This window comes from Euprymna scolopes, chromosome 6, assembly GCF_053919585.1.
Source record: "Euprymna scolopes isolate OS-2025 chromosome 6, ASM5391958v1, whole genome shotgun sequence".
Lineage (NCBI taxonomy): Eukaryota > Metazoa > Mollusca > Cephalopoda > Sepiida > Sepiolidae > Euprymna > Euprymna scolopes.
Genome location: NC_136487.1, coordinates 28,841,114 through 28,865,958, shown reverse-complemented (window position 1 = coordinate 28,865,958; position 24,845 = coordinate 28,841,114). Strand labels below are relative to the sequence as shown.

The 24,845-nt window shown below is 34.3% G+C and overlaps 1 protein-coding gene and 1 long non-coding RNA gene across 3 annotated transcripts in view; one reads left to right on the top strand and one right to left on the bottom strand.

Annotated features, from left to right (window-relative positions):
* Positions 1 to 24,845, bottom strand: part of LOC145277591 (uncharacterized) — a 351,477-nt gene that overhangs the window by 144,870 nt on the left and 181,762 nt on the right. The window lies entirely within an intron of this gene.
* Positions 1 to 24,845, top strand: part of LOC145277593 (uncharacterized) — a 127,198-nt gene that overhangs the window by 94,646 nt on the left and 7,707 nt on the right. The window contains exon 2 of the long non-coding RNA XR_013868164.1: positions 8,005 to 8,149. This is a non-coding gene — a long non-coding RNA (uncharacterized LOC145277593). The remainder of the gene's footprint in view (positions 1 to 8,004; positions 8,150 to 24,845) is intronic.

Below are 24,845 nucleotides of genomic sequence, written 5' to 3'. Positions count from 1 at the left end.
CTCTGTGTGTGTGAGTTCGTTCCCTATGGACTCCAAAACGACCCAACTGATATTTATGAAATTTCAAACGAAGGTACTTTATGTGCCTGGCAATAATCTTAGGTTTTGTATCGAAATGTCATCGATAAGTATCAATAATCGATAATCGAATTAATCCGATGAAAGAAAAAACAGGCGATTTTGATCAAAGTTTACACTTTTACACCGTCTAACATCACAAGAGCGTTTGAGAAGTTTTATTAGGTTGACAAGAAAGTTCTTGCGGAATTTTTAATTTTGATTTCAAATATAAAATCAACAGTAGGTTCTTTTATATGAGAAGGGTCCGTTCGAAATGAATGTATGATACTTTACTTTTGCATTTTAAACTTTAATTCAAGCAATTATATAAAAAATAATTTCATAAAATCAACAGTAGGTTCTCTACAGTGCAATGTAGACTACAATTTCTCGTGAATTAAGGCACTTCAGGAGGGCATGTGAATCTTCCTTCCGGTTAATCGCGATGAGTCTCCAACTAGAGCAGATAATCAGTCGATTTGACTGAGAGATAGGCGTTTTGACCGATTTCAATGACAATAAAATTATAGGAGTGTGAAACATTCGTTAATCATCATTCAATCCCAGGCAACGACGGGTCTCTCTGCTAATATATATATATATATATATATATATATATATATATATAATTTGTAACCATATATATATAGTTTGTAACCATATATATATATAATTTGTAACCATATATATATATATATATATATATATATATATATATATATATATATATATATATATATATATAATTTGTAACCATTTGGAGACATGGACACGTACCACAAGATTTCAAAGATGCTTTCATAATGAGAAAGCATCTTTTAAAAAACGAGGAGAGTAAAAATGGTGGGATCCTTCTACTGTTCCAGAAGATATCTCTGATGCAATTCTCTATCTCTATAAAAGCCAAGTACGTCCAAAGATGGAGTACTAGGTTGGGCTTAAAAAAACAGCTTATTCTGCCTTGACAAAGTACAAAATAGACTTTGTGGCTTAGTGGGGATGCTCACTTCTCTTCCCTGCAACCTCTCTCCCACAGAAGAGACGTTGCGAGCCTGTATTTGTTTTATCGTTATTTCCATGGCAAGTGCTCGTCCGAGCTCCAATCTCTGGTACCCCCCTCGCCAATCCTTCATGATAAACACCCGTCTAGCTAAAACCATTGTCAGTAATTTCCCCCACTCTTTATCTGTGCCAAAATCAAAATGTAGATTCCATGAACATAGCTTTTTTCTGAGAAGTTCACGCCTGTGGAATTCTCTTCCGTTTGCCTGTTTCCCACCTGACTACAACTACAAGTCCAACATAAACAAATTCCTGGTTAATGGCCCCCTTAAGTAAAACACTTTATCAAATCTCCAATGCCAACTATTACTACGATATTATCCCATTGATTATTGTACATAAAATAACGCTTATCCCCGAGTGGCTTCCGGGCCTTGATAAGTGGTGATACCCAATAAAAAAAAGGAAATGATAAAAGTGTCAGAATAGACACAAAGACAAAAAATGCTTATAAAAAGTTCCCTCAACGCTTTGGTTTGGATCTGAAACTTGGCTCCTTCACCAACCATAGATAAATCAATTTGCCGTATTCCATAAATAATGTCTTCGTTTTTATATGTTGCTACACATTTAAAGATAAAGTCTCAGATTATGAACTTCTTGAAATATGTAAGATTGGAGCTTTCAAACATTCCTTATCCAGACACACTTTAGATGGTCTAGTGGCGTTGTCGGATTGAGTGACGAACGTATAGTGAGTTTAAAAGAGGTCAACGGCGGACTGGCAGATCCTGGCTCCGATACAAAGACAAACTTAAGTACAATCTTTCAGACCTCAATATTCCAATTAAATCTTTTGAGGGATTGGCACTTGACAGGGACAGACGGAAACTCACGTGGCAGGAGAAAATCAGAACTTTTGAAGCAAATCTTATCAACAAACTGAAAGAAAATTAAAGACCAAGATATGTACGACAAATCATTAACCATCTCTGACAACACTCATGCCCAATTGATGGTTTTGTTTGCAGATAACTCCCGGGACTTAAATGTGATCTTCAGCATAAACATCCGAACTGATCATTAAACTGTGATATCAAAATCGACAGGGGAAGTCCAGCATATATATATATATATATATATATATATATATATATATATATATATATATATATATATATATATATATATATATATAATCCTGGCTTGAGGTAGTTGCCTGTCTAGCCGCACTGATGAGCTGTGAAACAGCGAAACAGTACTGTATGTGGATGACTATATATATATATATATATATATATATGTGTGTGTGTGTGTATTATATATGTGTGTGTATATATTATGTATATGTGTGTATTATATATGTGCATATATTATAAATATATGTGTATATATTGTATATATGTGTATATATTATATATATGTGTATATATTACATATATGTGTATATATTACATATATGTGTGTGTATATATATATATATATATATATATATATATATTTATATATATAATTTTACAGAAGTTCAGAAAACATTGGTACCATCGGTTTTCCAAAATGAAGGAACCAATTAATAGTCGAAAATAATGGATTCTCTCCAGCCTCAATTTTTTTTAACTTCCGTAAAATATAAAATAAATATCATGCTCTTACATTGATTTTTTTTTCATTATCATCGCGTATTTTGCTGGGATTCTTTCGCACAAATGTAACATAGTTGTATATATATATATATATATATATATATATATATATATATATATATATATATATATATATATATATATATATATATATTTATATATATATATATATATATTAGCATATGTTTAGATAAAAAATTAAAATGTACTTATAGCTTGCTTCTAAAATTCTTACTTGTGAGACATGTGCTTAGGTTCTCATTGGATGAATGACCACAGCCTTTGTTCGAGATGAAATAGGTTCATTCTGTAGTCGAATTCCGCTTGATCTGCGTTAGTTAATAGACTTTCTTGTGTGTGGTGCGTTTGCTTAAATGACGGAGTACTTGTCTCACATGCAAGAACCTCATAATGTGTTTAAATTATGAGCGAAAATGAGGGCGAAACTCGAGCCTTGGACTTCCGGTTTGTTGGCTTTCATGGCTCGTGTAGGCTGTGATGTTGCTTTAGTCGTCAACTAAAATCTTCCTACAAGGGACAGGAATGTTGATTAGTCAAGTGGTTAAATATAACACTGTTTTCGGGACGATGCATGGTTAATCTTCTCGACAATGTCGTGGTAGTCAAACCTATGTATATGTTTTCACCTTTACTGTTGAATACAAAATCTCCCAAAGGGCATTTGAATTCATAAACTAAGTTAATCCTATGAAGCAACTCAGTCATGGGGTATGATTTATTAGTTATAATCAGATTAGACGTTTTTTTACTTTATTGTAGTAAATGATTAATTACATTTTTTGTTAGGGTTTATAAATTGCGTTTTACTGACAATATATTTTAATACTTTTTTCATATTTATATGACATATACTCCCACCCCGCTCTCTTTCTCTCTCTCCCTCTCTCTCTCTCTCTCTCTCTCTCTCTCTCTCTCTCTATATATATATATATATATATATATATATATATATATATATATATATATATATGCGTATTAAGCGATCCTCTTTGTATAAACAATCGAGCTTAGGCATTTAGACGATGTCAAAACATCGTTAATTCACTACTCGCATCATTGTGATACAGCGAAACAGTACTGAGTATGTGAATGACTATATATATATATATATATATATATATATATATATATATAATGCATATATATATATATATATATATATATATATATATATAATGTAATGCTACTTATCCCAAGTATTTAATTTAATAAGAGTGTTCTACAAAGTGTGTTCGAGTAGTACTTCACAAGGTTTGCCAATCAAAAGTTAACGAAACAGCTGTAACTCTCTTGATGAAACACTTGTCCTTGAGAATTAATTAAGACTTTTTTTTCAAAAACACTAGCTGCTTTTAACCAAATTAGTATTAAAAGAACGTATAGAGAGTAAAGAGAGAGGGAGCGATGGCTGCTTATCTATTCTCTCTCTCTCTCTTTCTCTTTCTCTCTCTCTCTCACACACACACACACACTCTGCTCGTCTGTCTGTCTATCTGTCTGTATCTCGGCTAGGGATTTTTATCCTTGGGCCCCAAAATCAACAGGGATTAGAGCATTCTTGTAATGATCTGGTCCCTGTTGGTTGCGGTGGGATGTTAGTTCTGTGTAGTTCTAGGAGGTCCACTCCTCAGAATTTGCCTTCTCTCTTTGAGAATTGGTTAATTTCCTGCAAATCCCCTGATGTGCCCTTTCCGGGGAATGCCACTTATTGTAGGTCAGAGTGCCTCTGCTCGGGGGCGTTGACTTCTCAATACCACTTTCTGACCCTGGTGTCATAGATCTTGCAGTCGGATAGAACGAAATAATCTTTACGTCACTACTCCTCTCTTAATATGCATACATATTTTTATATATTTTTATCTGTCTATCTCCTTGCGTTTATGTTCATACAGTATTTTTTGTCGTTAAATTATTACTTCTCCCCCCTCTCTCTCTCACTCTGAGTCTTTCCCTCCATATATATATATATATATATATATATATATATATATATATATATATATATATATATATATATATATATATATATATTAATTCATTTATGGAATGAAGAAATAAAATAATTTAAAAAGTAAATTAAGTAATCATTACTTATCGCTTGGTCATTATATTAATTATTAAACGAAATTGTTATGAAATTATCATTAATTTAATAACAGAAAGGCTATAGGCAATAATAATTTGGGACAAAATATTTTCGAATTGCTACCACAATTCTTTAAACAGTCTAATTGTTTGCTGGTAGCGACAGCCTCGTTTTGGCGACCTCTACATCAATAAAAGGATTATGTTATACTTATTAAAAATGCATAAAAAAAAGCAGATAAACATCTTAATATATTTTTTTTTTCACTTTTTGTTTTGCGGATAACCAAAATGGCTCCCATAAAAAAAAGAGTTAGCTAATCAAATCGTGCCTAGAAAGAATGTGTCTTGATAAATAAAATCCGATTTTTAATAAATGGGAGGGTTTTTTTTTTTAACAAATTTTTTTATCAAAGCCAGGAGGCCACTCGAGGATAACGGTTAATGAGTGTGCGGTAGTCAATGGGAAAATGTCGTAGTAATCGTTAGTTGTAGAAATTTGATAAATTAGATTACTTTAGAATGTGGGATCAAGAACTAGTTTACATTAGACTTGAAGACGATCATATTATAGTGAGTTGAAAAGCAGGCAAACAGAAGATAGTTCCATAGGCGTGCACTTCTAAGAAAGAAGCTTTGTTCATGGGATCTACGTTTAGGTTTAGGCACAGATAAAGAGTGGAGGAAATTATTGATAGTGGTTTCAGTTAGACGAGTATTTTTCGTGAAAGTAAGGCAAGGGGAGACATAGATTGGAACTCAGACGAGCACTAGCTATGAAAATAATGATAAGGCTGAGACAGGCTCGCTGTGTCTCTTCTGCATGAAAGAGGTTGCAGGGAAAAGAAAAGAGCATCACCCATTAGGCTACGAAGTCTATTTTGAATTATGTCAAGGCAGATTAAGTTGCTTCTAGTTCCTGCCTAGATGTAGCAACAGTAATCCATCCTTGGGCATATTTGGCTCTTATACCAGTAGAGAATTGCATCAGTAGTGAGACATCTAATGGAGCGGTAGAACGATCCCACGATTTTTCCAGCAAACGAATTTAATGTACGCGTTCCATCTCAGATCAGAAATAAAGGTCAGACTCAGAAGCTTGTCAAAACATGGAGCCTCCCCAAAACGAGAGCCATTCATTTCAATCAATGCCAAACGGGGATCAGAGAGATGATGACGGAAACATAGAATCTCGGTATAGTAGTTCTAGTGTGACAATGACGCTTCTCACCTTTCCTATATAATTATACTAATCTATAATATAAAGGGCAAAAAACTGTTTAAATGTATGTATGTATGTATGTATGTATGTATGTCTCGCAAAAACTTTCGGCAGAGGTGACGGATTTTCACAAGTATCGAAAAATTGGCGAAAAACATTAATTCCTTCACGTTTAACTGGGCACTTTTCTACAAGGAGGGGTCGCTTTGTTTCGCCGATATTTTCGAAAGTCATCATTTCTTTTCGATTGTCTAGCCTTAATTTGAACCTACCTCACTTCCAGTTTGGTGATGTGCGCAGCAGCTAACGCGTCACGTTTTTTTTTGTTTTTTTTTTGCTACAATTTTTTTTTCTTTGCTCAGCACATATCTACAAACACCCGAGCAACGCTGGGTACCCAGGCTAGTCTAAAATGAAATAACGATAGGATTAAATATTAAAATTGATAACTCGCATGAAAACCATATATTTATATCGAAACAAAATCTACACAATATTATGTTTAGTTAGTCCTACGTTACGCATTGAAAAAGGCCAAATTCAATCATTGAAGGCTAAACAGCTTCAAAAACGGTCGAATTCGCGAAATTGACTTTAAAAAGGCCAATCTGGCAACCCTGGGCAAGAATACGAGGGTAACCTTCCTTTGATGTAGCCTTATTTTCGAATATCATTATAATATTATATAAGCATTGTTGCTATGGTGTGAGAAAGGAAATCGTAGTAATTTCGTCGTGCAGTGGTTCTTCATCGATGAAAGTCTGCGAAACGTTACCTAGAAAAGGAACATTCAAAAGAAATAGGGCAAAAGAAAAAGAAAAACATTGTCTGCCCAAAGACGCTGGACCGAAGGAGTAAATTAAAGAGTGACTCTTACAACGCTATTTTATTATTTGCATTGAACTATGTAGCACAATATTACTTTCTGAGTATTAATTAGTACTTATTAATTAATCTCATTTGGGTCGGTTCTATATTTAAAATACAATGGACGCTATTTTCATGAAAAATGTTAATAAACTAATATTTGTTGTGTGTTTAAATTTTTCTTGTTAAAAAAACCCTATGTATTTGCGCTATTCAGAAAACTATTAGCTTTATCAAAACATTTTGTTGATTAAATACATTTCTCATTCCGTGGAATTTCTCCAGGTCCTGCTAGTAAATAAATGTAATGTATTAAGAATGTATTAACTTCAAAGAAACGGTGAATAGACCGACTATGTTTTATATGTTAGATACTTCCTGGGAAACACACATTTTTAGGAATTTATATGTGTATTAAAACAAACAAAAAAAAAACAAGATTTAAAGCTGTGTTCAGTCAACGAGTGTTTGGTAGATTTTAATAATTATGCACGACAGATTAAGGCACGACAAATGTGCGACAGACCTGCTGATTCTGTCTATGGATGATATTTAGGCATGCCATTCAGGCAACCTGAGAACTTATATAAAGAACAACAAGAAGCAATCGATTTCAATTTAGATAGACTAGTGTGCTGTTTTTTTCTCCTTTGAAAATCTTTGTAAACAAAAAAATAAATTTATTTTTTGCAGAATGACATACCGAGATTTGGTAAAATTAAGTAATTTATTGATGTCTTTACTTTTTGGTGGCATTTTCTTGATAAATATTTATCATAAAAAATATTTACTATAAAAAAATAAAAAAACATTTACGATTATAAAAAGTAAACAATTTTTTTCCTTCTAATTTAAGGGAAGGTTTTTTTTTACATTTGATTCGTATTTTTAAATAATCATTCGAAGTAAAAAAAAAAATAACTTGTTCAGTTTTGACAACGAAAACAAAACAGAAATTTGTAATTCCTAAATTTGTCGTGCCTAACTATCGCACAAAAAGAGAATCAGAAAGGACCTTTGCGCTTTGTCATCTATTTGTCGTGCCTTAATTATATTAATAGAATGCGCTTTTTTCTTTTTAATCTTCTTATCATTTTGTTCCAGCTAGGGATGAGGTATTCTACCGGATGCCAGACATTCAATACTATCTTTTAAATTCCAATCGAGAGATCTTTTTAAGATTCTAACCATCTCTTGACACGCGAGTATTTGAATCTCCATGGCACAGTTCACCAGGTATATTTACCAGGTAGGTTTTGAATTTTATTTTTCATGTATCGAGTTGCTTCTATAATTACTGGAATGATGGAGATCTTCCTAAGATTCCAGTTTCTTTTCATGTCGTGCATAAGACATTGCTTTTCTCTTTCCTGATCTGAAGTGGAACTCATACGTCAAATCCGTTGCCATAACCGCTGGAAAAAATGGCAGGATCCTTTTACCGCTCCAGCAGATATCTCACTTCTGATACAATTCATTACTTTCATAAAAGCCATGTACGGCCAATGATAGATTGGCATATCTGACTACAATCTGATTGTCTTCGAGTCCAACGTAAACAAGTTCTTGATGAGCCATCCCCCTTAGTAATACAATTTACAAAAAATCCACTATTTATGTATACCCATTAATCCTTATCCTCGAGTGGCCTCCGGGCCTTGATAAGTGGTGACTCCTTAAAAAAATCCGTTATCTTTTCCCTCTTAACCCTGTTTAACCCAGCATCATTGGGACACCGTGTTTGGAGATGAAAAGATGAAAACACTGTTTTAAACTTAAGCGTGACAGACCGACGGACAGGTGGGCAGAGTCCCTTGCATAGATTTGTGTACACATCTTATTAAAACCAATAAAATTCGTTTGGTGATTAAATTGCCATTTCAGAAGTAAGCTTGATAGATTGACGGACCGACAGATATACAAAGTCACAGCAAAAGATGCATGGTCGCATCAGATCAACTACTTACTCTCACCTCTCCTCCCCCTACCCGCCTTCTTTCGACGATGCGTTCATTTAAACTGCACGTTTAGCGATGAGAATGTTATTTTAAGCTGATAAACATGTCACGTGTTTGGCTAATTGTAGGTTGACGAGATCGAATAATGAACGCTTCGAGAATGGGTCATCATGAGTTGTAATTAGATCGAGTCAGAAGGGGAGTGTTAAATAGAAATTACCTACTTTGAAAACGTTTCATTGAATTACATGGATAGATCGAGAGAGAAAAGAGGGAGAGAGAGACTAAGAGCTAGAGAGAGGAGGAGAGATAGAAATAGAAAAAGAAATAGATAGACGCGAATATAGATAGGAAAATACAAAGACACACAGACAAACAGATAGATAGATAGATAGATAGATAGATAGATAGATAGATAAAAAGAGAGAGTGGTAGGTGAGGAGGTAGATGGATATATAAATAGATAAATATATTTAGACAATTGTGATGTTGCTAGTCTCAGTCTTTTCTATGAATACTATTATGACATGTGCTAATTTCAGAATTGTCTGATCTAGTGGTTTCCATCAGTTCGCTGTTTTGTTCCAGTAGCTTCTTTCCAAAAACTGCAGGTTTGTGGAACTCTCTTCTTGCTGACAGTTTCTCTTCTACCTATAACATTCATCTTAATAAGAATAAGGTCAAAATGCATCTTCTGCCTTTGCAATAATCATATTCCGTTTTTCTTATTGTATTCTCATTGTCTTCTTATTCTTAGCCTTATTTGCTGACAGAGTTTTCATCATGGCAGTATGAATTTTAAAGTCTTGCATTTTTCAACGTTCCTAACGGGACTTATATACGTGCTATGATAGAGATTTTTGTGTCTGCGTGCCTGTAAACTAGACTACGTCGCACTTCTCAAAGATATTCGCACAATTATTCGAAGCTCTCTAATGATTTTCAAGAAGGCTCATTATGAACGTTGAAAAATGCAAGAGTTCGGACTTTAAAATTCATACTTCATTCATGGTGCAAACTGTGTGAGCAAATGAGGATGACATGACTGTTGAGAAAAATTCAAATAAAATTTCGCAAAGTGTTCATAATCGATAAAGTTGATACATGAAACATAGACAGTAGCAAAATTGGAACGAAAAAATGTAAGATACATAATTATGTGTGGGGGGAGGGGGCGCGCGCGTGTGTGTGCGTGCGTGCGTGCACGCACGTAAATCTCCGAAACAATTATATGATAAACAGCTGATTATTTCTGTTTTCTATTTCACATTAATATATATATATATATATATATATATATATATATATATATATATATATATATAGTCATCCACATAAAGTACTGTTTTGCTGTTTCACAGCTCATCAGTGCGGCTAGACAGGCAACTGCCTCAAGCCAATATATATATATATATATATATATATATATATATATATGTGTGTGTGTGTGTGTGTGTGTTTGTGTGTGTGTGTGTGTGTGTGTATTTATGAATTTAAACTGCATTTGTTCTATATAAAATACTTAAGATTACATATTATGTTTTTAGATGTGTCTCGCTAGGTTTTCCTACTTTGATCTATTTTCTTGTCTCGTACAAAATCATAAATTTTTTAATTTATTTTATCTATGCGTATTTATCGCCTTTCTTAGGATGAAAGAGAGAGAGAGAGAGAGAGAGAGAGAGAGAGAGAGAGAGAGAGAGAGAGATGCGTGATAAAATTTTAACGCGTCATAAATTAGTATAAAGAGTTTTCTAAATGATGCGACGTATTTTATTGTCGAATGATAAAAATAAATAAGGTTGAATTATACGCTGAATCACCAAGAATAAAAATTAAATACATTTCCTCATCACTCTCTGTCCCACCCATTTTTATGATCTACCTTTCCTCTTAAAAAATTAAAACGAAAAATTTGAAGAAAAAACAAAAATAATTCGTAATGTCGTATTTGAAAACGGATGCGAATAGTGGCCTAATGAAGTTGGATTTCGAACAAAATCACAGTTGAAACTTGTATGCTCTTATGTAGCCAATAATCTAATATATAAAAGTCTATATATCAGTCTCTCTGTATCCATATTTTCAAACTCTATCTCTTCCGAAACTAAAAGTCGCAGAGCGGAGATAGGGGCCTCAAATGATTGGGGTTTTTACGGGCCGTTCTTTTGTGAGTCTTTTAGTATTTAAGGGGTCAAAAATGGATCAAAATTGCAAAAATCGTTAAACATTTTGTATATTCATTTTAGTTTTTTTTTTTTTAATTTTTAATCAGTTCATATGCATGTCACGTTATTACAGTGGTAACGTCACCAGCTTTGAATGCTACAGTTTTGCTTTTGGTTTCGATTCTAGCTGATGGCACCTAAATACTTTCTGTTTTACTTTTGAAATTACAATTAATATACAAAATCTGGACAAATTAAAATATCATATTTAAGCGTATTTTACGACCGGGCAAAGCCCCCCCCTTGTCATTATATATATATATATATATATATATATATATATATATATATATGTCATTATATATATATGTCATTATATATATGTCATTATATATATACATATGTCATTATATATATATATATATATATATATATATATATATATATATATATATATATATATATTCTCCCAAACAGCTGATAGAGGGGAGACTAAAATTGCTGCTATGGTTTCAGATGATCTGAAATAACCGCAAGAGGAGACTTGATTCCAAATATTTCTCATGTGTTATATCTCCTCTTCTTTTGGAAATAGGATACGACTATGAATATCTCCAGTATCCAATAATCCTTATTTTATGTATGAAAACCAAAGAGGAGAAATATAACATATGAGAAATATTTGAAATTATTAAGTCTCCCTTTGCTGTTATTTCATCGCAGTTTTAGTCTCCTCTCCGTCTAGGCCAGAAGTTTTGGAAAGATATAAGGTATTTTGTAATTCATATGCAAAACTAGGAAAACAAATGACGATGAAACATTTTATGGCTGTAAAAAGTGCCAAAATGGGCCCTGGATGATTGATGGTCCCATTAATGTGCGACCTTAAGAGCAAATGTCACATAGCTCACTACACAATTCACGTCATTACTTTTTGAACGAGCCTTTATTTGTTAAATTCTGATCAATAGTCACTGAGATTTGGAACTCCTAAAATTGTCAAAAGAAAAATTGTATATCGCCAAATCAAAAGTCCGCACTTGTCAGTAAAAAAAAAAATAACCCGCAAATTTAAGCTAGATTGAATGTAACTGTTTAAACAACCGATCCTCATTTGATTCGCCTCGAGGCAAAAAGAAACTTCACACAATGGAAAATTGTAATTTAAATGTACTTTTAGAGCAATTATGCAACACAAATACAACAGGAATACAATTAACTAGTAAATAATTAGTAGAATAGTCAAATTAGAGAGCTTGCAATCTTTTGGGCATTCCTTGAATTAGTCTGCGGCAATACTCTGGTGAAGGAGCATCCCACTTCTCTTTAATTTTTGTCCAAAGTTCTAGATTTGAAATGTTATTATTGCGTAGCTGTTGTTTGATATTATACCATACGTTTTCGATAGGATTGAGGTCTGGAGATTGGGCAGGCTAATCAAAACACGGAATATCTTGTAATCTCTTGACATTGCCAGCTGTGTAAATGAGAGCATTATCCTACATGAAGATGGGATTCTCATCCAACTTCCGGCCAAAGTAGGGTAGAATATGCTCAGTTAACATATTAATGTACTTGATCGAATTAATTTGACCTTGCAAGCGAACTATAGACCCTGGACCATTGGCACTAATAACACCCCACACCAAAACTGAACCTTCACCACCTTGCAGCGTTGAAACTGTACCTAGGATTAAATTCTTCACCCTCCTTCGACGGACGTACTGCCTACCATCACTACCTAGCCTATTGAACTTGCTTTCGTCGCTAAAAATCATTTTCGACCAATATGAAGAGTCATGGACTTTATTTGTTTTGACGAAGTCCAGGCGGCGCTTTCTGTTCTTTAAAGGAATCATTGGCTCGCCTTTTGCAACACAGCTTCACAAATTAAATTCTTTCAATTGCTCTTAACTGTAGAAAGAGAGCACTTTTTAATAAGATTACATCATTGTTATATTTGTGAAACCGTTTCAAATATGTTTCTGATGCTGCGGATCTTGATCGAATGTCTTGCCTCTAAAAAATAACTCTAGGTCTACCGGATTTAGGGGCATCACGAAAACTCCGATGTTTCTGGTGCTTTTGCATTAATTCATACCATTTTCTCATCACATTTCAGTCTGTAGCCGAGTTCTTAATTGGATGAACAAGACAGTTGGAGATTAATGAGCTCCTGACGTTTACTAAGAGAAAGTCGAGTCATATAGGCTAAATGTTACGTTGTATAACCTGGAACAACAACAATTACGATTAGAGATACTGTGAATATTTTAAACTGGTTTTAAGCTCATTTGTTGTTGCGGGTTTTCTTTTTGACTTTTCGATTTTAAGTTAATTTTTAAAAAAAGGATGTGTACACTAGGATGCTTCAATTAAAAGTCAAATATGAACAAGTAAAATTATAGAGGAATAAAAAGCGAAATAAATGAGGTATAGGTTATTTAAACAATTACATCCAATCTAGCTTAAATTTGCAGTCTGAAAAAATTACAAGTGCAGACTTTCTTTTTGGCGCCACTGTATATATCGATGTATCTATACTGGTAGCAAAATTGAATATTGGAATGCTCATATCTTTTCTTCTATGGGGCGAAACTACATGAAAATTTGCAGGCTTTTTGAGGATTATAATACTAATCTATGGTTAAAATTTTATGACACTTGATAAAAAAGAATCTATACTTTCAAACCAATAAAATATACCATATTTTGCCTACATTTGTATATGTAGTGTCCTGCAGTTTTGCTCCTTCGGTCCTCTCCTCTGTCCCCTTGACAGGCCACTAATCTTTACAATTATATAAATGCAACTTTATCTGTGTGTTTGAGTTCGTTCCTTATATATCCCGAAACGGCTAAACAGATTTTCTTTAAAATTTACAGAACTTTAGTGTATAAGTCTGGGAGTGATCTTAGTTAGGTTTGGTCTCAGAATACGCCCGATAATAACCGATAATCGAAACCGTTATTTTAATTTATCTATCATCGGTAAAGCCATTTTTCCATGTCGTCGCTTAGCAACAATGATAGAACAACGGACCGTGAAAATTCTACTGTGGCTAACTTGATAGCGTGTTCTTTTTTTTTTTTATTGCATGATGTGATATGTAGATACAAACTCCGAACGTAAATTTCTTAATTTTTTTTCATTAACTGCAAAGTATTTTATAAGACTTGAAAATTTACGTGTTTTTTTTTTTGTCTTTTATTTATTTATATATTTTGCATGACGTGGTTTGTAGGTTCAAACCCCGCACGTAAATTTCTTAATGTTTTTCGTTTTTTCGTTAACTGGAAAGACGTTTATATAAAATAATTTTATTAAAGAAACAGTACGTTCTCTAAAGTGCACTATAGAATAACATATATTTTGGACTAAGTTATTGCATGGAGGCATGTGAAGCTTTCTCCCGAGCGATTTCACGGATTTCGATGACAATAAAGATATAGGAGTGTGGATTATTCGTTGATCATCAATCAACCCCGGGCAACGTCGAGCCTCCCTGCTAGCATATATATATATATATCGAGCCTCCCTGCTAGCATATATATATATATATATATATATATATATATATATATATATATAATGTGTGAGGACATTTCTCAACCTATATACTCAACGACATTTTGATCTACAGACTGGAAATTTGGTATATAGTGTATTCAGATATGTGAAAAACTTTTTTATTGGTTTTTATCCGGAAAAAAGAGCTGCTAGAGAGTCAAATTTTCAAAAAAATAATAGTACTTTGGCGTCATTGTTTTTTTATCTGTTTGTCAACTGTTTCACGAGGTTTGAAAACACTTTTACTAATGGTTATCCTACTTGACTCACTGTCTTTAAGTTTTAGTTTCGATCTCAGCCCGAGTATCTTTTTTTTTTACTTAAAAGAAGTGAACTGTTTAGAAAATATATAATACTCGCATGCACATGTTTCAGTTTATTTCCGTTTTTTTAATTCATTTTCTTTTAAGGAATTTAACGTTACGTTTAATACCGGGCAACGCCGAGTACTAATGCCAGTAGAATGTAATTTGAAGCCTTTTTGCCTAAATCTGACTGCATGCAGCAATAACACTTTTGCTTCAACCCTACCCTTAGCCGAGCACCCCATCCCCTCGGAAACTAGAGAAGTGGGGTCAGATTTTGGAGGAGAAAAATGCGGTTGAGTCAGAAACTAGGAACTTCGCGACGCTAAAATGTCACAAAAAAAACATTATAGATGTTTTTACTAGTATCAATTTCATTTTTGAAATTGCTTGTTATTTTCTACTTTTTGTGATTTGAGCTAATTCGACCTTCAGACTAGTCGAAAATTACTTTGACAAATTTAAACATTAAAATTTAATCTGCATGTGAGGGTGAACGTTGTTGTCTTAATTCAACGGCAATTTTTTTTTAACAAGAAAGATGTTTTCTAAAAGTTGATCTCTTTTTAGTAAGTTGCGGGTATAGATGAGGAGATATGTAGCCTCCCTGTATCCTCCTTTAGTAAACGGAATATAATTAGGGGTAATACTAATATACGACAAAGTCACGTTAATACACCGGTTCTCGCCAGATCACCGAAGTTAAGCAATGATGAGCCTGGCCAGAACCAGATGAGTGACCATTAGGGCAGGCTAGGCGCTGTATGTACCATGCTGAGTCATAGACATTTCCAGTTTGGTATCTGGGGGCGCGTTTAACTCACTGCGGGAGATGCACCCCCGAATCAAGATGGAAAGCAATGGGAAACTAACGTTTTTACTTGTCTTCCCAAGATTACCATGGCTCTACAATTTGAACAGCCGTGGTCACCGACGTTGTTAAAACAGCAGGCCCGTTGATGGTGATGAATACCCATTCGAAAGTATGTTAAAATTTTTATCGTCTCCAGAACGTACGCGAAACTTTTCTCTCTAAAACAGAATGTACGCTTCCAGTAGAAGTTATCTAGCTGCAGTAGGTCTCCAGATCATCTCTCTCGTTAAATACAAACCGGCCTGACATACTTTATAGTTTATAATTAAAATATTTGCATAAAAATAATTAACTCAGAGTTATGCTTAAATTCGTATAATTTGGATTCTTCGGACTACTGTTCTCATCTTACATGTCATTTTCACAACGTTTCGGTCGATGTAACCACTGACCTTCTTCAGGTGTGTCTTGTCGAACCCAGAAATGTTTCTGCCGACCTCAGGAATGTGGACGGAATTTCGAACGGAACAACCCTTTATTTACTTTAGGGGGAGTTAGAACGCTCTCGTTCCGTCAGCCATGACTAAATAGAGGTCCTAAATAAGTCGCAAAATTGTAAAAGTGATATTCTGAAGGTTGAATGTTCAATTCTCGATGTCGGCGACCGAAAAATACAATTACGAATTACTTAGGACCTCTATCCATTCATGTCTGAAGGAACGAGAGTATACTATCCCTGTGAAGTAAATAAAGGGTTCCGTCCGAAATTCTGCCCAAATTCCCGAGCTCGACAAGATACACTTAAAGAAGGTCGAAGGTAACATCGACCGAAACGTTGTGAAAATAAATACTCAAAATGAGAACAGTAGTCCGAAGAATCCAAATAATACGGATAATCAATCCTCATTTCAAAAATTCAGAAACGTATGCTCATATTTGTATAAAAATGAATAAAAACCAATATATTAAAATGTTCTGAATCAACTTTATTCCGGATCAGCGACATAATATATATTTTCGTGTTTTTGTTTTTCTGAGTTCTGTGTCCAAGTTTTAACGGTTTTATTGATTACGTATGACAAATTAAGGCGTGGCAAACGTATAACAAAGCACTACAACTGATTTTGTTCATTCCGTGTCTGTGTGATATATATATATATATATATATATATATATATATATATATATATATATTTTAATTGTAAATGTTTTGTTCTTTTCGTTTTTATAGAGTTTTTTTTAAGTTAATGTTTACCAAAATAATAACAATGAAAAGTGATTATATCAACAAATTATATAATTCGATCAAATTTTGGCGTGTCAGTCTTTAAAAAACATTTTTTTACGAAGATTTTCAGCGAAAAATACAACAGCTCGTCTAAATCAAAATCGATTGCTTCTTCTTGAACTTGACATAAGAATCCCAGGTTTCTCAAATTATGTGCCTAAATGTCACACGAATCAGCAGGAGCATTCGTCGTGCTTTGTCGTGCCTTAATTTGTCGTATAACGCTTCCTTCAGTCTTGACAGACTATGGATACCCATTGTAAGTGTGTCTGCGCGTAGAACTTTCGTGGCAAGAGTTGCGCAATCTACAACCACACCTCTCCTGAGTCGGTGTTGTTAAATACCAGTTGCAACTGGAGGCTCAGGGCGACTGGAAACAATGCCGAGATAAGCGGAGAACACATACAGCGCCTAGAATTCCCAAATAGTCACCCATCTGATACTAGGCAGACTCAATGTTGCTTAACTTCGATAATCTGACGAATACCGGTCTGTCAACGTGATTATGTCATATATAAGTAAAATACCAACTTTCTGCAAATGTTGTGAAAATGGTGTGAGTACATACTGTCATTCCGTTAACGATCAAAACGTACTATCTGTTCTGTCCCATAAAGCTCTCATCCTGGGCATTACTTCTTTTTTAGGGGCGGGGAGAGTTTATTTCTTTTGGTAAAAAACTAATAACCATAGCAAAAACGCCATCACTTCAAACTAACTGTCCACTAACCAGTATAAACCAGTATAAACAAACGATTTAAAAGAATGAACTTTTTATGCGGTTCACTTCTCTGTTTACAAAGAAAAATACATTTTTGTAACAGTTTGAAAACTCATGCACGCACACATGGACAAATACACAAGAATGCCAACACTTACATCTATATGCGCAAACAATCGCATAAGAATGTCAAGACATATAAAAACAAACATATGAGATTATCAAGGTACACACGTATGTATACGCAAACAAGCACATGAGAATGTCTGAACAATTAAACAATGAAAACTAAAAAAAAAAAACTCACAAGTGAACAGAAACGCTAGACAATGAGAAACAAAATGGCGACGACTGACATGAAATAAAAAGTCATAAAGTGCAGGTTACTTTATTTGGAAAAAAAATCAAGTCCATCTTTTGTTTTTAATAATCTGTTTTATCTACTATACAAAAGAGGGAATCACAATGACCTAATGATTTTCATAAAAGTAAAACTGTAGAAGAGATATTTTTTAAAATGCTCGGTTGAATTGATAGCAATAATAATGAGTTAAAAAACTAGACGTTATATACTGACTAAACTAAACTCTTAATACATATGAAAAGTAAATAAGAAACGTAAAACTGGACCAGAATTAAAAACCTACTGACGTGTAATAGTGTCAACAATCTAATAATACTTGAAATAAATAATGTTATCTTATAGCGATGGTTAAAAGTGTGTTAAGTACATTATATAATGATGGTTAAATGTATACTTAGTACATTATATAGATTGATGGTTAAATGTTTACCTAGTACATTATTTGCACTACGAAATTATCGCCGTGCATTATAGCATGAAGGTTATGCACTGCAAAAGATACATGATGTGTAAGCGTGCGAAAAGAAAGCCAAACATAGTTTTTGATTAAACGATTTTGACATATGCAAAGATGATGGCGCTTGAATCTAGGCCAGTGTCTTAAAAAAAAAGACTTACATATATGTATGCGTGTATGTAAGTGTATGTGTGTGTGTGTGAGTGTATATGTATATATATGTATATATATATATATATATATAGAGAGAGAGAGAGAGAGAGAGAGAAAGAGAGACAAACACACACATATATTATATATGAATACATACATATAAATATCGTACTGTATATATATGCATATGAATGTGTATGTTATATATGTATACCGAAATATAAGAGCGTATTTATATTTTGTATACAGAAAGTTGTTAGATGAGACAAGTCATTGGTACCGGCGGTTTCAAGCCCGATCATTAGGACCGTTAAAGATATCCATATCCAGCTCTCTTCGATGAGTATTGGCTGAAGAGAGCTTGATATGGATATCTTAAACGGACCTAATTATCGGGCTTGAAACCGACGGTACTAATGACTTTTCTCATCTAACAACTTTCTGTACACAAAATACAATATATATATATATATATATATATATATATATATATATATATATATATATATATATATATATATATATATATATACTAACAGGCCGCCCAGTATTGCCCGGTCGTAAAATACGCTCAAATATGATATTTTGATTAAACAGATTTCGTATTTATTATTATTATATTAGATTGAACCCAATAATTCCCTCCCCCTCTACCCTCTCCACATTAAAAAACGGACTCATGTCTAATTTGCTCAGTGGGGAAGCAAATAAATACAATAAATAGAAAAAAAAGTTTTTTTTTAATATAAACAATTAATATATATATAGATATATATATATATATGCACACACACACACACGAATTTATATTCGCATAAGTGCATAACATTGTCCCACATTCCATATGTGGTAATGTATACACCATCTGCCCTATATATATATATATATATATATATATATATATATATATATATATATATATATATATATAATTCTCACAGCTGGAATGTAGGGCAGTGTTATTCTTTGCGTATTTAAGTTACCTTCAATAATATTTGTCAGGAAAAGGTGTGGCGTCGTTCTGAATGTGTAAATATATGAGGACAGAATTATATATATGTACATATATATACATATATATATATGTGTGTGTGTGTGTGTGTGTGTGTGTGTGTGTGTGTGTGTGTGTGTGTGTGTGTGTATTAAAAAAAAATTACTGCTCCTACTTCAGCGTAAGGGGTTACTTTTCTAAATGCCATGTATAAAATGAGGAAACCCAAGCGGGAATTTGGACAGGAAATGTTTGTTCACATTACATTTCAGGAGGAAAGCAAATTCCAAAAACAAACGGTCCTCCGGAAATAAGCTGTTAGAGTAGATAATTTCCCGGGATTTAATAACTTCTACAGTGAAGAGGTGGAATTTTGCTACTCGTCTGGTGGATCCAGAATACTTTCGTTGAGGTGCTAGAAGTGCAGTAAGTTACTTGAAACACATTCCGTAGAATTCTATGCAAAACAATCACAAAACTGCTAAATTGCGATTATGAAACAGGGGAGGGAGATTGGCATATATATATATATATATATATATATATATATATATATATATATATATATATATATATATATATATGTGTGTGTGTGTGTGTGTGTGTGTGTGTGTGTGTGTGTATAAATGGATTCTCCCATCAATTTCGACGTATGAGGTTCATACAGCAATTATATGGTACCTAACCCACAGAAATGAATTATGTATAGTGGTTACGGCTTATGTGAAATAATTCACACATTTTTTTAGAACAACTGCTAATCTTAGTCGGTGCAATTGAATGTCATGGACAAAGCAAACAGTCAACCTCAAGTTTTATATCCGAGTTTTCCCTCATCCTAAAGGCATGTCTTAGCACACACACACACACATATACATACATACATACATACATACACACACACAAGCATACATACATAACATAGATTTTACCAAGCAAGTTGGATCTAAACAACTTTCATATCCTTTATCTGCAAATCCTCTTACTACAGGACTTCTGATAAATTTATTATTTTGACTTTGACTTTCCATGTCTCACTGACTTTAGCAAATAGGGTGCATACCTTTATAAGTATTCGCTAATATTTTCTCTCCTCTGATGAGATGGTAGACATCGAAGCCCTAAATATTAAGGAGATTAATTTTCTAAAGTATTCTTTGTCTTGCTTAGAATAATAAAAAATCTTTGATATGAAACTATACCACTTCATTTCATTCCAATGAGAGTTTTTTGAAATTCATTGAATCACAATTTAATATATATATATTTGCCCACAAAAAATTTCACGCAGGCATTCTTACAGTGAGTATCCATATCCGTCAGGACTGATGGAACTTACCATGTATGTATGTATGTATGCATGTATGCATGTATGCATGTATGTATGTATGTATGTATGTATGTATGTATACACATCATGACCACTGCCACGCAGACAGGGCTCTGATGAACGACGAGTGTCCTGCGCCATATAACTGGACCTCCAATGCCTTGTGGGCCAAGGTTCTTTTAACCAAAGGCTAAGGGTGAGGTAACCCTGACAAAAACCTCCAGAGGAGCTTAGGTCCTGTAAGCTGCGGCATACATGACCCACTGGGATGTGGAATATGCTCTGGTGCCCAGCAACCTAAGTCCCAGTCCTGGATCAAATGGCATGATGGATGGAGAGGGCTCCGTAAGCCGTAGTGAAGGCAACCTCTCTAGGAGAAGGAATACCCTGATATAAAACCTGCGATGACTGCTGCATCCAATGATGTTGACTTGCTCTTCTTTTTGGTTCAATGTGGCAGTTATTCAGAGAGTGGAATTGTCTCGGTGCAAAGTCTTTCCTCACTATAAAAAGCTTCAAGCACAGGCATTACTTGATATGTAATGGAATATACACTTTACCATCAGTGTGTAGCTCGATAACGAAGTCTGGCTGTAGCCTAAAATGGCAAACGAACACTCAGTGAAGACTGATGCGGATATGGGCGTCAATGGAAATAAAGGCTCTGGAACATCCAAGGTCTGGATCGGCAGGTGTTCAGGGCACCACAACCTGGACCCGGTCATCAGCAAGAAGGTTCATAGAAGTGAGCATCGGCACATGCTGTTGGTGGCACTCATGTCTGCCTCATTTGTATTAAGTATAGGCAATACTTGAGAACGAGTTTGCTGCCATCATCATGTATGTATGTATGTATGTCAGGTCATGTCATATGCTACTGGTACCATGTAACCCAGTACTACCTGCCTCATGGTCGGCTCACCCTTTTTCAGGGTCAACAGCCAACTAGTACCGTGTGGGTTTGTGTGTGTGTGTTGGGGTGGAGAGGGTTCTTGTAAGCCGTGGTGAAGGCAACCTTTCTAGGAGAAGCAAATCTCTGATTTAAAAAACCAGAAATGGGAGACCAGTACCCGCATTAAGCTGGTCTGCAGTTTTACTTGTTGCTGGCTATCTTGCTCTTGCTTGTTGCTGGATCTCAACATTTTGAACCGAGAGAGAGACTTAGCTGTCATACAAAGCTAAGACTCTGTAACTTCATCTGTGTATAGATACTCCCTCAGGCATTTGTCTATATTATTTTTGGGCTCTAAGTGCCTGAGAGAGTGGCACTCGTCTGACAAGACGTTGCAATCATCATCATGTATGTATGTATGTATGTACGTATGTACATGAATAATTCGATAAATGAAGTGAAATTTTCAGAATTTCATTTCATAAATTTACATCCTGCATTGTTTGGAATTGATTTATAGCGTCGGTTTATTTATTCATTTCAGAATATTTGTTTAGTGCTAATTTGAAATGGCGACCAATGAAGCAGATTGTTGCCGGATTACAAAGAGGTGAGTCATCGAATATTTGTTGGCCGCCAATTTAAACTGTGGGACATTTACTGAAGAATATTTGGTGTACAAGCATAGTTTCGTGAACAAAATGTTTAGAAATGGAATAGTCCTTCTAAAGAATATACAAATGGTATCCGGTGTGAGAACAGTTCTGGAAGTGCAACAATGGCGAGTACAGAATTAATAATTAAGGACATTCTTGAACAATCTGGAAATCTCTAAAGGTTTATTACACAGTTGGACAAAATTATCTTTTTTTTATGGCAATCGTCCCAGACAAGGCATGAAGCCATTTGATATAAGGAGCTAACAAGAACATAAGATGATTATTGCAAAGACGGTAGATGCCTATTGACTTTTAGTCTTGAATCTACCAAGAATGTACATAGGAGGAAACAATAAGTAGGAAAGTTCTACAAGATTACAGTTCTTGCAACAAAGTTATTGAAATAAGAAGGGATTACAATGAAATATTGAAATAAGGTGTATGACAATAAGGGATAAAAAACAACGGACTAATTAAGACCATTAAACCAACGCGTCAAACGAGCTAAAATAAAGGAAACAGTGAAGAGATCGGACAATTCTGAAGAACACATGTCATAATATTATTGATAGAAGAGACTGAGACTAGCAACATCACCTCTTTGAGAGAGAGAGAGAGAGAGGGGGGGGTAGTGCAGAGAAGGAGTTGGGTCAATAAAATTACAGATATGTTTCTGAACCTTATCAAGAACCTTTAAATTCGAGAGAGACACACCACGAATACTCCATACGCGGCCTAATAATAGATGTGTAGAGATATGGAATAGCCGTAGATGTAAGAAAATGTTTAGAGCGATCGAGAAATTCAAGTTTACGAGAAGCAGAAAAAACAATGGATCTAATATTAGAACTGCAAGGAAGATTTGATGAGAACAAATTACAAAGAATCTTCAGAGTCAATTTCTCCTCAAGATCAGAACTATGAATAAAAATTTCAGGAAGAAAATGGAACACGCCTACAATTGAATGACATGAGCCGAATCTTAACAGAATTAACTTGTTTTTTCTAAAATTAGTTACTATTACGTTTTCATTATTTTTGACTACATAAGAAACAAAGAAAACACAGATATAAAAAAATCCATTTATCTATATGTATGTATTATGTATGTATGTATGTATGTATGTAACCCAGTACTGCCTGCCTCATTGTCGGGTCACGGGCGACTAAACTGGTTCCCCCACCAGACTTGTTTGGTGAGGAGGGCGGCTAGTCTCCCTGAAAGATTAAAAACAAGACATTCCAAAGGGCGAATGAACCCTTTTTCGGGGTCAACGGCCAACTAGCACCGTGTGGGTTTGTGTGTATGCATGTGTGTGTTGGGGTAGAGAGGGCTCCCGTAAGCCGTGGTGAAGGCAACCTTTCTAGGAGAAGCAAATCTTTGATTAAAAAAAACAGAAAGCGGGAGACCAGTAGCCGCATTAAGCTGGTCTGCAGTTTAACTTGTTGCTGGCTATCTTGCTCTTGCTTGTTGCTGGATCTCAACATTTTGAACCGAAAGAGAGACTTAGCTGTCGTACAAAGCTAAGACTCCGTAACATCATTTATGTACAGATACTCCCTCAGGCATTTGTCTATTAAAATGGTCCTGTGGTGGTGGAAGTCATTTTTGGGCTCATGGACTTTAAGTGTCTGAGAGAGTGGCACTCGTCTGACAATGACAATCATCATGTATGCATGTATGTATGTATGTATGTATTAGTGTTGGGACTATTAATCAGAATCGGAATCGAGAATCAGAAAAATCGACAAATGTGGACGTATTAGAATTGGTATCGGAATTGAAAAAATTGGTGTCTATTTTCCGATACCAAAACGATTCTTTAAATTGTCTTTTTTATTTGATTTTATTTAAAGTAAAATCTTCCATTGCTGGTAATAATGATAAAATAATAAATACTTATTGATTTTAAAATACCAGTAAAGTTAAAATCTATAGATCATCCTACACAAGTGTAATTTTACGTTTACGAAAATATCTACATATTAATTGTGTTTTTTTTACACTAATCGGGGAAAATAACAACTCTATAGCTAAATATTTACAGAAATATAAAGAATCGGAATCGGTAATTGTATCAGAATCGAGAAAAACATTGGAATCATCCCCATCACTAATATGTATGTATGTATGTATGTATGTAAGTATGCATGTATGTATTATGTATGTATGCATGTATGTATGTATGTATGTATGTATGTATGTAAGTCGTACAAAACTCCTGTTCAGGTCAACTTTGCACCTATTAGTCTGAACCAAACGATCTGTTTAGC